The sequence below is a fragment of the Equus asinus genome, chromosome 4, assembly GCF_041296235.1.
Source record: "Equus asinus isolate D_3611 breed Donkey chromosome 4, EquAss-T2T_v2, whole genome shotgun sequence".
NCBI classification, from domain to species: domain Eukaryota; kingdom Metazoa; phylum Chordata; class Mammalia; order Perissodactyla; family Equidae; genus Equus; species Equus asinus.
Window position 1 is genome coordinate 18,153,129 of NC_091793.1, and position 15,135 is coordinate 18,168,263.

General features: G+C 49.1%; 1 protein-coding gene across 1 annotated transcript in view; it reads left to right on the forward strand.

The window, feature by feature from the left end:
- The first annotated feature begins 14,684 nt into the window (after positions 1-14,684).
- EFCAB6 (EF-hand calcium binding domain 6) overlaps positions 14,685-15,135 on the forward strand; it is a 237,374-nt gene continuing 236,923 nt past the window's right edge. The window contains exon 1 of the mRNA XM_014864412.3: positions 14,685-14,819. The gene's annotated coding sequence lies outside the window, so the exon portion shown is untranslated. The remainder of the gene's footprint in view (positions 14,820-15,135) is intronic.

The window sequence follows — 15,135 nt, forward strand, 5'->3', positions numbered from 1 at the left end:
TTTGGCTGGAGGAGTGACAGATGGCCGGGCAGCGGCAGGGTGGGACGCCAGCTTGTGTGCATGTGGCCCCGTGGTGGGATGGGTTGTCTCGGTTATTTGTGTGTCTGGGCCATGCCCAGTGGTGCTCAGAGGGGTCACTGCTGTGTGAGCGGCTCTGTTCCTTCTTGCTGTCCTGGGAGCGGTGCGGACGTACTCTCATGGGTGGTTTGTAAAGGAGAGCAACGTGAACAGGGCGGGTGGGCTGTGGCAATACATGGTGGGCTTGGCAGCTCCTTTTCTGTGTATCTAGGAGGGAGGCTGCTTTCTGTGAAATTTCTTTTCTATTTTTCTATTTTTAGTACTGTATGGATATTACTGAGCACCACACACGGTCCTTCTGTGCTTGCTTGCATCTTTAATAAACTCACGTCCCATGCTTTGTGTCGAGCGTGTGCTGACAGGCGGAGAGGGGCCACGTGGTCCCCTCAGCATCTAAGGGCAACAGGAGTGTGACCCCGCTGACACCCCGTCCCTGGGGCTGACTGCACGGGGTCCCAGGCGCACGTTGGGTTTGTCTCTTTCACTCAGATTCAGACGTTCCAAGGGCCGAATTCCCCTCCCGCTTGAGAACTGTGATAGGCTGCACTGGGAGGAAGGATGGGGAGAAGGAGAGAAGCGTGGGGGAGCTTTCGGTGCGGCTGGGGTCCCAGCTTCCCCGTGGGGTCCGGAGGTGTGGGGATGTGGAGCTGCCTGACCGCCTTGGCCACTGCCTTCCACCGTCTGCCTTCCCCCTTCCTTGTGGAGGGCAAGTCCAGGACCCTGCTCTACCTGAGAAACCTTGGGCTTTCTGGAAAATCAGGTTTGTCTTCAAATGGCCTAGTTCTCCTAGAGCTCAGCTGAAATCCCAGAATTTGTTTTGGTGTCTGGAACGACCCTGGACCTCGGGTTAGTTTAGTGGGATGTCCAGTCTGCTGTGTTCCGGAGGGTCTGCTCCTGGTCATTCACGAATCACCTCAAATAAAGCAGGCAATACGTGGGATGTCAGTGGGTGGAGGGGCCGGGCAGGGCAACGCGTGCACACTGCTGATGGGCTGAGGCCCCTCCGCTCTGCTGGGCCGACGTCCCCCCTCTTTTTATGGACTTGTTCACACAGTGAGCACGTGAGCACCCATGACGCCCTGGGTGCCACTGTGGGCCCTGGGGTGGCAGAGAAGGGCCCAGCCTCCAGGATGGTTACAACCTGGTGGGGAGACGACACCATCGCAAGACCTGAGGTGAATTCAGGCTCCAGAGGACCGGAAACGTGCCCGTGAAGGGCAGGCCAGCAAGGAGACCAGGAAGTGAGGGACCCAGGCCTGGATCCGTCTAGGGGAGAGCTGCGCAGTGGGCGGAGGGGGGCAGGGTGTGCCAGGGGTGCGGGAGGCAGGGACCCAGGCTTGGAGGGTCTCCTGGTCGGTCACAAGAGTTTGGATTTAGTCCTAAGAAATAGGAACTACAGGAGGCTTTAATAAGAGGAATGCTGCCTGGTTTGCGCTTTTAAAAGCCCCCCCGGCTGTGGCGCTGTGCCTGGATTGCTGGGGAGGGGTGGGGCGAGAGAAACTTTCCTGGCTGCTTGATTCACTCACTCCTCAAGGGGAGGGGAGGGGACTGCGTTAGGACATGTCCAAGGTGCCCTCTGACCCAACAGCCTGCTTCCAAGTGCTCACGGGCCATGTGTGCTGGGACTGAGTTTGATCGGCGGTCCCTGCCTGTGCACACGGAGCGGAGACCAGGGGAAACTCACTCAAGGCAAAAGGTGCTCTGCCACCTACGAGGAGGGCCTGTTTGGAGAATAGGGTGCCCGGGTGGAACAGCATCGGGGGGCAAGTGGATTTGAGGGGTGCCAGGAGGGCGAGGAATGCTTGGACAGACAGAGAAGGTGAGAGAGGCTCGGGCCCATTGCTAGTGTCATGACAACTGCTGCAGGATTCCCAAATGCCAGGTCTTCCCGTGCGCCTGCGGTTGCCTGGCCTTTTGACTTCACAGACCAGTAAGATTCCAGAAATTATTCTGGGGACCAGCCTGGTGTTTTACTTGCAAACAGTAGTGTTCAGCTACAGTTCCTCACCAGACTGGGTCCACACAGTGCTCTCTTCCTGGCTCTGACGTCTGTACCAGTTGAGCATGTCATTTGTTTCCCTCCATGTGCCCAGTTTCTTCCTCCGAGAGAGGACCGGGAATGCCTTCCTAGCACAGGTTCGGTGGCCCTCCCACCTAAGGAGGTAAGTCACTTAATTTCTCCCGTCCAGTGTCATAGTTTACACAATGGAGATGATCTTTATCCTGCTCACTTCATAGGATGCTTGTAACAACAAGAGTGAAGTGGCTTTGAAAGCATAAATAAAATTCACAGATATGTCGTCTCTACCCAGCGCTGCTGGCACGTGTCCCCTAGTGGCCGACTTCCTCAGTGCACAGCTGAGAGGTCCTCGGTCCCTGATGTCGCCCTCAGCATGGGATACAGGCAAGATTTGAAGGCCCTGTCCCGGGAGGTCCCAAGGATGGTGTAGTTTCACCGCCTTTCTGAGTGGGGTTGCTGCTGTTTGTAGCGTGCAGCAGCATCTTCCACTCTTTGTTGTAGGACGAGCATTTTCGGACTGGGATGGCACGTTGGCCAGATGGTCCAGCCTTAGCCAGCCGAGGAATGCCCTCTGACATCCTGGCAGCTGGACCTCCAGTCCCTGGCAAGCTCACCACCTCCGGAGACAGCCATCCCGTTGCTCTCCAGCCACTTCTCCAGGCCCCGCCCCAGCCTCAGCCCAAGGCTGCCCTCACCTCTGGCCCCCTTGCCTGGGACGCCCAGCCCTGCCTTGACCTGGTGAAATCCCCACTCTGCTCCCAGGCCTCCCCTGCTTCCGTCTCTTATCCAGCTGCTTCCCCTGCTTCCGTCTCTTATCCAGCCCGCCTCCCTGCTCTGCAGTTGTCTCCCTGCGGATAGTGACATCCTGAAAGCAGGGCCGAGCTGTGTCAGCCTTTTCCTCCTCGGAATTTGGCGTGTAATTAGCACCTGATAATTGCTGAATGAGTGGTGCCTTTCCTTGTTAGAGTGGGTTTCGTTTTTTCTGAAAACCATCTACCCTGGAGCTTCCTTGTGTGCCCTTGGAGGCTGTACCTTCCCAGCAAGACCCAGGCAGGGACCACTCTGCCTCCGCCCCTCCTTCCACACCTCTCATTCTTACTGTGCCCTGGTCGTGCCCTTCCCCTCCTCTGGAACGCCCTTCCTGACAGTCGCTGGCTTCCCAGATTGAGGCGTAACTGTGGGATAGGCTGTTTCTGGTGCCATCTCCTGTATCCCAAAGCCCAGCCACAGGGTGCCCATGAGAACCCCCCACATCCTTCACTGGGCATGCTCATCCTCTCCCTCCGTCTCTGTCCTCTGCGTTTATGAGCATCTGCTCAGTAGTGCCTTGTGCTGGGTCCAGGAGACACATTTTCCGCAACTTTCCCCTTCAAGTGTAGCTCCCCGCTGTTCTGTTCCCTCGGGACTGTTCTCATTTGTTACCCAGACACATGTGAAAAGAGGCCTGTAGGGGATCCGAGGACCTGGGTTCTAAAGTCCTGGTTTTGTCTTTGGTTGGCTGTGGGACCAGGCAAGCCACCTGCCGTCTCTGAGCCTTAGTCTCTGTGTCTGTCAAATGGCTAGTTTGCGCTAGTCAGTCTCTAAGATTTCTTCTGCTTGTTAAAGTCTCCAGTATATGACTCAGCAAGCTTCCTAGTGTCTCCAGTGGAACACTGCTGGGGCCCAGTGAAATGCACACCTCTGCGACAAGTGGACACAAAAGGAGTGGTGCAGAGAGCCAGCACTGCGGAGGGTCAAAGCGAGGAGAGCAGGGAAACTGCTTCATGTAAGAACCAGGGTGTGAGCTGTGGCTGGAAACAGTGGGATGTCGATAGGACAGGGGCCAGAGAGGGGTGTGCCGGGTTGGAAGAAACGGGGTACCCTAAAATGAGCCAGGCCCCCGGTTCTCACTGCAGCTCTGCCCCTCTTAGTGGGACCACAGAGGAAGCCCCTTTTCATCTAGTGAAGAAGTCTCAGACCAGGGGTCTTGAAATTCAGCCAGCGTGAAGATTCTGACTCTTCAGAGGTCAGACTGTCAGCCTCGGCCGGAGAGGCTCTGATGAGTGCGGGAGGCCATGAGTTTTCAGCCGGTGATGGACTTTGCCAGGAAGGGCAAAGAGAATGAGTTCCAGAAGCACCTGTCACACAGCTTGGGCCCACAACCACCATCTCCAAGGCGTGCTGAGCTTTTGCCAAATCTAGACATCAAATGACAATTTGATTCTCACACTTGGATCCCTGTGAGCTAGTTGGCACCGCATGTCTGAGCTGCAGCCCCTAAATCTGTCCCCTCACCGTTGACGAAGGAGTCTGTGCTCTATTAAAGGCGTTCTTTAAAAACTAGAGAATGCTAAATGTGTTTAAAATAGAAAAACCAACCAGAAAATGCATCTTACCCTCTTTAAAGATGTCGTCTTTACATATACCCGGGGTGGGAATACGGGCACCAGCTGGGAACGGAAGTCTTAAAATATTGCAAAGGAGGCTGTCTCTGCAGGAGCAGTCCCAGCAGGGCCAACAAGACTCTCCGGTCTTACCCATCCTCAAAAAACTTAAAGGAGTTGGTTCAAATCTTTTTTTTTCCTATTGTTCCTCTTAGTTCTCCCCTTTACAATCCATAGGACATACAATTTTCAGAAAAAATATTTTTAACCCAAATACAGTTGGTAGCTTGGAGCCCATCTCACTCTGCTCTGGGCTCCACTCAGGCTGTTCCCTTGGCCTGGATTGCCATTCCCTGACTTAACCCGTGTCACACTGATTTAGGCTTTGATTTCATGGTCTACTCCAAGAACCCCCTGGCGTCTCCCTCCAACTCCCACTGTGCTGGGGGTGGGGCAGCTACTGCGCCTTTCAGAACACATCCCAGACCCAGTGACCGTCCGCTTCCCGAGGCTAGGGCCATGTCTCTCACTTTCCTTGGTGTCAAGAAGTTAGCTCATAAGAGATGGTCAGGGCAGTGTTGGTGATCCGGACATTCCCACTGTCTGCTGAATTCAGCTTTACCTGCTCATCTCAACGGTCCCAGAGTCTGAGCACATCGTTGATGACTCGTCACATGGGCCCTCTCTGGCCCGGCCACCCTGCTCACTCCGAGGCCCTGACCTCCATGCCTAACATCCTCTTCCCCACCTTCGGTGGGCCATTTTGCCCTCTTGGAGAGCCTTCCTTGCTGTTTCTAAGTGCTGCCAATTCAGGTGCACCACCTCCCTCAGGTTGGCCTTAAAACTCAATTTCCAGGAGGCCGTCACGAATTAATCTTGGCTCATGGACGCTGCCACCCATTGGTACCTGGGCTTCCATATTTACTGAAGACATTCCGAGGGCTGCCAGGGATGGCAGACAGACTGGTTGTCAGTGGCTGCTGGCCACCTCTGTCCTGGGTCCCTACCACACTCGTGGCTTTTCAGAGGAGGAGAAGGCCAGAACCTTCCTTAGCCCAGGCAATGAGTGTCTGTTGTGTCCCATCCTTGCCATGGCACAAGGTGTGGCACAAGTGCCTTTCTCCTTAGAATGAGTGTGCCAGGAATTAGAACCTGGAATTCTGAAGGAGTAGTAACTCCCTCTCATCGCGTATTGGTTTACATTTGTTGAGAAAACATTTCGTCCCTGTTTTCAAGTTTCTTCTCCAAAGCAGGTATGTTCAGCTGCAGGTAGACAGTAAGTAGAGAGTGCGCCCCATTCATCACCGTGTCCCTACCGTGCTTAGCACGGCTCCGTTCCTATCAGGTAATCAATAAATGCCTGTTACCTAACTAAAGGCGAATTAAATGCTGAACAGCACTAATTACCAGCTGTTGCAAGATCCTGGCTCTTAGCAAAGAGAATTACTTGTGATTGTTGGGAGCTTGCGAGTGGCCCAGGTGTGTGAAACATGAAATTGCCGTCTTCTGACTGCTGCTTTGTTCCAGAGGGCGGCCCGTTCTGCTGAGATTGCTGCGTATAGTGTTTGGAGAGCAGGATTCATTAAAATTCTAAACACCAGTATTCTACACTATGGAATCTTGTTCAGGAGCAAGATAAGTGGATTTTGATTCCTGTTTCCATGAAAGGAGACAACCGGTAACTATTAAAGAAAATTAACAGCTTAATAGTGTATTATAGCGCTAACGGGGAATGGAAATGTGGAGGGCCACAGGGAGCCCGTAGATAGTCTCTCCCCACGTACAGTCCTAAAATAGGGACGAAAATGGCCCCCCGTTTACAAATGATAATCAGTTATTTGCAGTGACAATGTTTAAAATGTGCAATTTAGTTTCTGGTTGATTGAGCTAAAATGAGCAGCTGCGTCATCTGTCAAGGTAAATATCTGCAAGAGAAAGCATATATTTTAGCAAGGAAAAAATAACCGCAATAGCTTTTACAAAACAGCTACTTATACTTCATTTATTTTCACTTAATCTTTTTTTCTCCTAAGGACAGCTCAGGAGAGTCTGGTCTCCATTTTAGGAGGCCACCAGAAGGACAGCAGTCAGAAAGCTCTCCTCACAGATTTCCCAGGGACATTCTCAGCTCTCGTTTGGATGCATTATGTGTCTGTGTCACGTGCTTGCTCTTCCTTCTGTCTTTATTAATAGACAAGGTGGAAAACAGTACTTAACTTCTTGGGGGTTAATCAGTTCCTGCTGTTTATTTCTCCACATGAAGGCATAACTTCCATTTATAACATCATTATCGATTACTGTGAAATGGTACAGTCTCCTGGGCGTACGGAAATGTGGTGGAAATGCAGCTGTGAGGCCTCCAAGCCTGGAGGGTGGGACGCAGCTCTCCATCACCCCCGAGTTTCTTCTTGATTCCTGAGGGAATGAGCTGTCGGTTGGATATCATAAGTGTAAAAATATTTGCCCCAACTTCCCGTGGTTTCCGTCTCCAGATTATCATCAAAGGCTTTGAGCAGCAGATTCCTGCAATGGGTGCAAGTAGTAGGGACCATAACGATTTCTTGGGCAGTAAGTGTTACTGGTCAATGATGCTGAGTAGTATCCTACGCTCAGTCCTGTTGAGAGCAGACCCGCTGCGGGGACCCAGGGGAACCATCAATGTGCTTTGGAAGGGATGGTCCAGGAAGACAACAGTCTCCTCCTACAAACCCCTCCTTGGGGGCCACTGCCACATCACAGAACTCTGGTCTGTTGAACAAAGATCAAACCTAATCTAATAGACTTTGGGGGCTCATAGGACAAGACACAAGTGAGGTGAATTTAGGGTCTTGTAAAAAAAAAAATGCAAGTTAACTCTTCACAGGGAAGTGAAAAATTTCCAGGCGCAGGGAAAACACTTTGGAGTGAAAATGCCATTAAGAAAAAAGAAAAGACTTACACGACAAAGCCTCATGACAGACTGATCTAATCAGCCATTTAAACACATGGGAAAATCATCCTTGTGTTCAAGGAGATAAGGGAGGATTTCAAGTTTCCTGTTTTTGGGCTGTGTTGACCCAACCATGCATCACTTATGCCTCACTGTCAAGTTCAGTCAGTTCAAAAGACACTTACTAATCCCTGCTAGAATACCATGTTTGCTCACACAGCCAACTATTAGAGTTTTTCACCTTAAATTTTCCCTCAGAATAGTGTTACTAAAAACTAAAATCCTTACCGAGACTCTCATGTAGCAGCTTGTTCTCTCTTATTTCATCTTGAACAACAGATTGTCTCAGCTACTGCTGGTTTTGAACAAGAGGACACCTGATGGAACTGGAGAGAGAGAAAGAGGGTGAGGGAAATTTAACACGGATTTAGTAAATTCCTAGTGCCCTGTCATTACATTTTTTGGTGTTGGATGTCTTAGATGTTATTTGAAATAGGTCTTCTAAAGTGTACTTAAAAAAACGATACCGTGAGGGGCTGGCCCCGTGGCCGAGCGGTTAAGTTCGCGCGCTCCGCTGCAGGCGGCCCAGTGTTTCGTTGATTCGAATCCTGGGCGCGGACATGACACTGCTCATCAAACCACGCTGAGGCAGCGTCCCACATGCCACAACTAGAAGGACCCACAACAAAGAATATACAACTATGTACCGGGGGGCTTTGGGGAGAAAAAGGAAAAAAAAAAACCAAAAAACCACGATACCGTGAGATAATCCTGGAGATTACAAACAAGGAGCCACAGAATGTGTTTTTAAAAAACCACTGTCCTAGTGAATAGGTAGGTACCTGTGGCTCTTAGAAGGACAAGAAGATGTGGCAGAGCAATAGTGAAGAGATACTGGCCGAAAATCTTCCAAAACTGATGAAAGACATTAAGCCACAGATTCAAGATAAGCAACTAAATCCTAGCAGGATAAAGATAAAGAAAACCACACCTAGGCACCTCTTTAAAGCTTCCAGAGGAAAGAAAGACACATTACTTTCAAAGGAATAACAAGTACATGCACAGAAGACTTTGCAACAGAAATGATGGAAGCCAGAATATAACTAAAGGGAGTCTTTAAGATGCTGAACAGAAATAACTAAACTGGGGCCGGCCCGGTGGTGCAGCGGTGAAGTGCACACGTTCTGCTTCGGCGGCCAGGGGTTTGCGGCTGGATCCCGGGTGCAGACATGGCACTGCTTTCAAGCCATGCTGTGGCAGGCGTCCCACTTATAAAGTAGAGGAAGATGGACACGGATGTTAGCTCGGGGCCAATCTTCCTCAGCAAAATGAGGAGGATTGGCAGAAAATGTTAGCTCAGAGCTAATCTTCCTCGAAAAAACAGAAAAAACTGCAAACCTAGAGTTCTGTACTCAGGAAAATTATCCTTTAAAAATGAAGGTGAATAAACACATTTTCAGATAAAGAAAAACTGAATTAATTTTTTGCCAGCAGACTCACACATAATTTAATACAATTGATAGTGTCATCTTTTGTGGAAACTGAAAGAACAAACAGTGACAACAAAACAATTAGCAGAGAAATGCAAAATTTCAACAACACAATCAACAAACTTGACCTAATTTAAAAACTGAACTTCACTAAACAACTTCAAAATACACCTTATATTCAAGTGCACACAGCGCGTTTACCAAACTGACCCTGTCGTGAGCCATCAAGCCAGTCCCAACAAATTCAGCAAACTGAAATCTTACTTGTATGTTCTCAGTGGAATTAAGCGAGAAATAAATAACCAAAACATTGCTGGAAAATGCCCAAATGTTTGGAAATTAATATAGTTCCATACAATCCATGGGTCAAAAAAGGCATCGCAATGGAAATTCAAGCAAGATTTTGAATTGGATGCTAATTAAAATCTATCACGTCAGAGGATGCAGCTCCAGCCATGCTTAGAGGGGAGTTTATAGCCTTAAACACCTGTCTTAGGAAAGGCGAAAGGCTGAAAACTAATGATTTAAATATTTGTATCATGATGTTAGGAAAAGGATAGCAAATTAAACTCCAAGAAGGAAGGAAGGAAATAATAAAGAGCAGAAACCAATGACAGGAAAATGAATAATAGATTTCTTTGAAAAGGCTCACGAAATTGATAAATCACTAACAGGAAAGAAAGAGGAGAGGTCACTATAAATCCAACCAGGGTGACCGACTGTCCCAGTGTGCCCAGACTGTCAGGTTATAGCACTGAAAGACTCGTGTACCAGGAAACCCTCTATTCCCCAGCAAACAGTGCAGTTGGTCACCCTAGGTCCAACAGACACTGTACCAAGAGGACGTTATGAACAATGTTATGCCAGTAAGCTCGACAACTAAGATGAAGTAGACAAATTCTCTGGAAAGCACAACTTACCAAAATAGACACAGGAAGAAACAGGAAATCTGAGTAGTCTTATAACTAATATAGAATTTGAATCAATTATTAAAAATGTCTCACAAAGAAAACTCCGGGACCACATAGCTTCACCAGTGAGTTTCCCCAAATATAAAGAAGAGAAAACACACAAATATTACACAAACTCTGAGAGAACTGGAAAGGTAGAAGCACTTCCCAAGTTATTCTCGGAGGCCGGGATAACCAATGTTAGAATCTGACAAGGACGTCACAAAACGGGAGAATTACTGGCCAACTGCCCCAGTGAAAAGGATGAAAGATTGCGAACTTTTTTTCTGCAAAGGGCCAGATGTAAACATTTTAAGTTTTGTGGGTCACGCAGTCTCTGTTGCGACTCCTCGACTCTGCCGTGGCAGTGCAGGCAGCCACAGGCGGTACACGAATGAGTGTGGCGGTGAGTGTCCAATAAAAAAAACTGCCCACTACATAGACAAAGATCCTAAACAAAGTACTGGCTCATTTAATCCAGTGATACATAAAAGTAATAAAGAGTTGTCCCAGGAATTCAAAGTAGTTTCAGCATAAAAAATTCACCATTTTAACAGAATAAAGGAGAAAAACCATAGGATCATTTCAATAAATGCAGAGAAAAGTTTGATAAGATTCAACGCTTGTTTCAAATAAAAATTTGTAATGAACTAGGATTAGTAGGAAACTTTTTAATCTGCTATACCTACAAACAAACAAACCCCCAAAGCAAACAGCATATTCCACAGTGAAATATTGACAGCCTGGAAATCAGACAAGGATGTCTGTGGTCACCACCAGTGTTCAGCACTATGCTGGAGACCCTGGTCAGTGCAATAGGTCAAGAAAAAGTCTAAAGTATAAGGATCAGAAGAGAAGAAATAAAACTCATTATTTGCTGATCACAAGATTGTGTAAGTTGAAAGTGCAAAAGAAGCTTATTCTAAATTAGAATTAGTAAATGATAATCACTGGATATAAAGTCAATATACAAGATCAATTCTGTTCCTATATAAGAGCAACACACAATTAGAAAAGGAATTTAAAAAATTAATACGCTTTGTTACAATTATAGAATTTTGCACATCAAAAGACACTATTGAGAATGAACAAAAACCCCACAGACTGGGAGAAAATATTTGCAAAACAAATAGCTGACAAGAGTTTAATATCCAGAATATATAAAGAACTCCCACAACTCAACAAAAAGACAATAAGCTATTTAAAAAAGTGGGCAAAGGACTTGAATAGACACTTTTTAAAGAAGATATACAAATGGCCAATAAGCACAAGAAGCAGCTCACTAGCGTTAGTCATTAGGGAAATGCAAATCAAAAACACAAGATAACCATTTCACACTGCTAGGATGGCTAAAATAATAATACACCGCAAAGCAGAAAATAGCAAATGTTGATGAGGATGTGGAGAAATTAGAACTCTTGGGAATGTAAATACTGCAGTCACTGTGGAAGACAGTTTAGAGATTCCTCGAAGAGTTAAACTTGGAATTACCACATGACCCAGCACTTCCGCTCCTAGATACACACCCAAAAGAATTGAAAAGAGGGACTCAGATACTTGTATGCCAACATTTGTAGCAGCATTATTGATAGTAGCTAAAAGGTCGGAACAATCCAAGTGTCCATGAACAGGTGAATGGATAAACAACATGGGTTTTCCATGCTTCTTATTTTCTGTATTTCCTGGTGCTTTGACATCTTGGAACCCTGCTAGCCTGGAGCCACTGACCCTCCTGATCTGTAGGGCGAGCCAGTTCCTACGGATTGTAAAGGATTTGCTGACATTACTCAGACTAGCCAATGCTGAGCCTGCTGACGCTGCCTTGCCTTTCCCTCGGAAACCACAATCAAGGCTCTGCCCTCATTTTCTCCTCGTAGGGCGGGGGAGTGCTGGGGAGGCTGCAGAGAATGGATGAATGAGATTACAGTGTACATATTCTGGCATCGGAACCAACAGGACTTGCTGAGGACCGGATGTGGGGGATGAGGCAATGACCACTAAGGGATAACAATGATTCCTAGTTTGAGTGGTGCTGTTTATTGACATGGGTCAGAGGGAGGGAGGTTGGCGGATCAAGGGCTATGTGGATGGCTAAAGTCTGAATGGTCTCTGATACATACCAGTGGATGAGTCAAGGTTGGGTGTTAAGTGTAAGAGCACGGTTTATGTGAGAGTCAGAGGGACCCTAACGTCCAAAGGCCATACAGAGGGGGAAAGTCACCAGTGGGGCCTGAGAATTGAGTAGTTGGTGATTTAGGATAAACCCGGGACCGTATGGTATTACAGGAGTCGGTAAGAGTGAGTCTCAGGTCGGAAGGAGTGATCAACTGGGTTGAATGCTATTGAGAGGTCAAGTCAGGTCAAGTCAAGTATAGAAATATTGATGAAAAGTGACCAAGTACCAGAGAATAATAGAGCCATGTCTCTGTTAAGACTAGTCAAGAGTCAATGGTAACTGAGAGAGAGACACCAGGTAGGGACAACTCTACTGAGAAGTGGCTTAAAGGAAAGCAGGGAAATGCAGTGGAAACTAGAAAAGAATCTTTTCTTTTTTAAAGGTGTGAGATACTAGAGCATGTTTCCAGAGGGAAGGAGGGAGGGAAAGAGTGAGAGTGAGAGAGAAGTGGGTGGGGAGGGAATGAGACTGTTGGCTGTTATGACAAAGAGGCAATAACCTGAGTCCTTTTGGTCTCAGGACCAAAGTTTCTGGCCTCAGGATCCATTATAATCTCGAGAAGCATTGAGGATCCCAAAGAGCTTTTGTTTTTGTGAGTTATAACTACAATCTTTACCTATTAGAAAGTAAAACTGATAACATTTAAAAATATTTGTTTACTAATTCATTCAAAATAATAATAAACTCATTACATATTAACATTTTAATGAAAAATTATGGTTTCCAAGACAAAAAAGAAGTAGTGAAAAGGCAATTTTATATTTTTGCAAATCTCTTTAATGTCTGGCTTTCTAGAAGACAGCTGGATTCTCCTATCTTCTTTTTCGCATTCAATCTGTTGCAATATCACACATCACGTAGCTTCTGGAAAGCCTGACTGTACACTCAGGAGAAAATAAGAGTGAAAAGGCAAGTAACATCTTAGCATGGCTTTGAAAATAGTTTTGATATTATGGACTCTCTGAAAGGGTCTCAGGACACCCAGTGGTTCCCAGACCACACTTTGAGAACTGCTGACCCAAGCAAGCAAGTCCAAGAGAAGGCAGATGGGGATGGGATTTAGGGCACAAGAGGAGGCACTGGCTTCTGTGAAATGCAACCCCTCATCTCTTGGAACAACAACGAAAGGGGAGATGGGTGTCAAGGTGGTTGTGAGACAACGGTGTGTCCCACTCTCTGGATTCTTTTTCTCAGTAAGATCTGAGGTGAGGTCATCACTCAGATGAGGAGGTAAAGGCTGAGGGAGGTCGGAGAGAGAGAAGGTAGGAAATCACTCTCCCTCTGAGCAGGAACCAGTGATGTATAGTCAGTTTGCCGAGCAGGGACCACGAAACACCCATCTCTGTAGCACCCAGCAAGGTACCCTATTGTTACTGGCACATTGGGTTCTTATTGTCCCCCAGGATGGAAATCAAGAGAGTCAACAAACCAGAGTAGAAAGTAAAAGTTGATTAGCTTGTGCACAGGGGAGGCACAGGGGAGCCGGGGCAGAAAGGAAAGGGGCAGGTGACTGGCTCATTAGGCAGAGGGATTGTGGGGCTTTTATTAGGCGAAGGCTGGGGAGGAGGGCCTTGTCATGGCATGCAGAGGTGGCTGCGCTGTCACTAGCATGCTACTACATGCGACACATGTATCATTGGCACTAGCTCTCCACCCTGGGTGTGATTTTTACTATGCTAATGGGGTTGGGGTCACCTTCAGTGGACTCCTGGGCGTTAGGACACACGCATGAGCCCAAGGAAGTCCAGAGGCTGTGGAATGTGCATCTTGGTGGCCTCGATCTGATTCTCCTAGCCTGCCGATTGGTTAGGGGCCTTGCAGATGGCCCTGTCTCCTTAGGCTGGTCCTGGCTAACTGTAACTGATTGTGTGGAGGGAATTCCTGGGTCACTACTTCTGTCCCACAAGTGAATGTATGGCAGGGTGATTAAGAGCATGGAAGAGGGACCTAGCCTGCCTCGGTACTAATTCTGGTCCGACCATCACTAGCTGTGTGTCACTGGACAAAACACCCTCTCTGTGCCTGTTTCCTACCTGTAAAATGGGAAGATAAAATGGGAGGATTAAATGACGAGTAAGGTACTTTGATGGGTGCCTGGTGAAGGGAAGTGCTCCAAGGGTCAGCGACAACTTCTGCCTGTGTTATTACTCCCAACACGACTACTGCGCTTCCATTGGGCTTGGGAGCGTGGGTAAGAACCGCCCCGCCCCGCCCCGCCCCGCCCCCGTGAGGCTCTCGGGTCCCGGAGCCGGTCAGTGAGCGCAACAATCGCCGTCGCCGCGAGCGCGAACCTCTGGCAGCGCGCGGCACGCGGTCGGGCTCTGGATCCGCTCCCCCTATCCCGACACCAGCCCCGAGGGGTACGTGCTTGGCACAAGGGGGCGTCTGCCGCTCAGGAGGGCACTGACCCCCAAGGCCACGCGGCTCCAAGCGCTTCGGCGGGACCAGGCTGGCCGCCCGCTCGCCCGAAAGCCGCGTAACAGAACGCGCTTCCACGACGGCGTCGCCCCGACTCCAAGCAGGTTCCCGTGCCCCAGGGGCAGGACTTCCGGCGGAAGTCCCTTCTGCGGCGGCTGAGCCACCGGCCGGATCTGGTCACGCCCCTTCACCCTCCTCATTCGGTAGTCTATTTGGCCAATAGGAGCTCCGCTTCTTGCTGGGTGCGGAGACTCATTCTCCAATCAGCGAGTGTCCTCGTCGCTCGGGCAACAGCGTCCTAGAGACGCCGGGTGGGCTGGGCCTCTGCGGCCGGCCGGGCTGGGGTCCGCGCGCAGGTGTGGCCCCTCGAGGCGGAGAATGGAGTAGGGGCCCAGGTAAGGCGGCGCGGCCTCGGCGCCCGGACCCCACGCGCGAGCCCACGGGCGGAGGAGGACCCAGGCGGGCGGGCACCGCTGAGGGTCCTACAGCCCCGAGACGGCTGCTGTCCACCCCCGGACTCGGAGCCTCCCCTGCCCAGCCGTGCGTGGGGCTGGGACTCACTCCCTCGTGCGGCACGAGTGCGTGGAGCCCCTTGTCGGCCCCGGGCCACCGCGGTGCAGAGTCCGGTACTAGTCCTATCGGGCTTACGTGGTATTTGGGAAGACCGATTATAAACAACGTGGACAGTGGTGGCATCTCCCTCCCTGGATC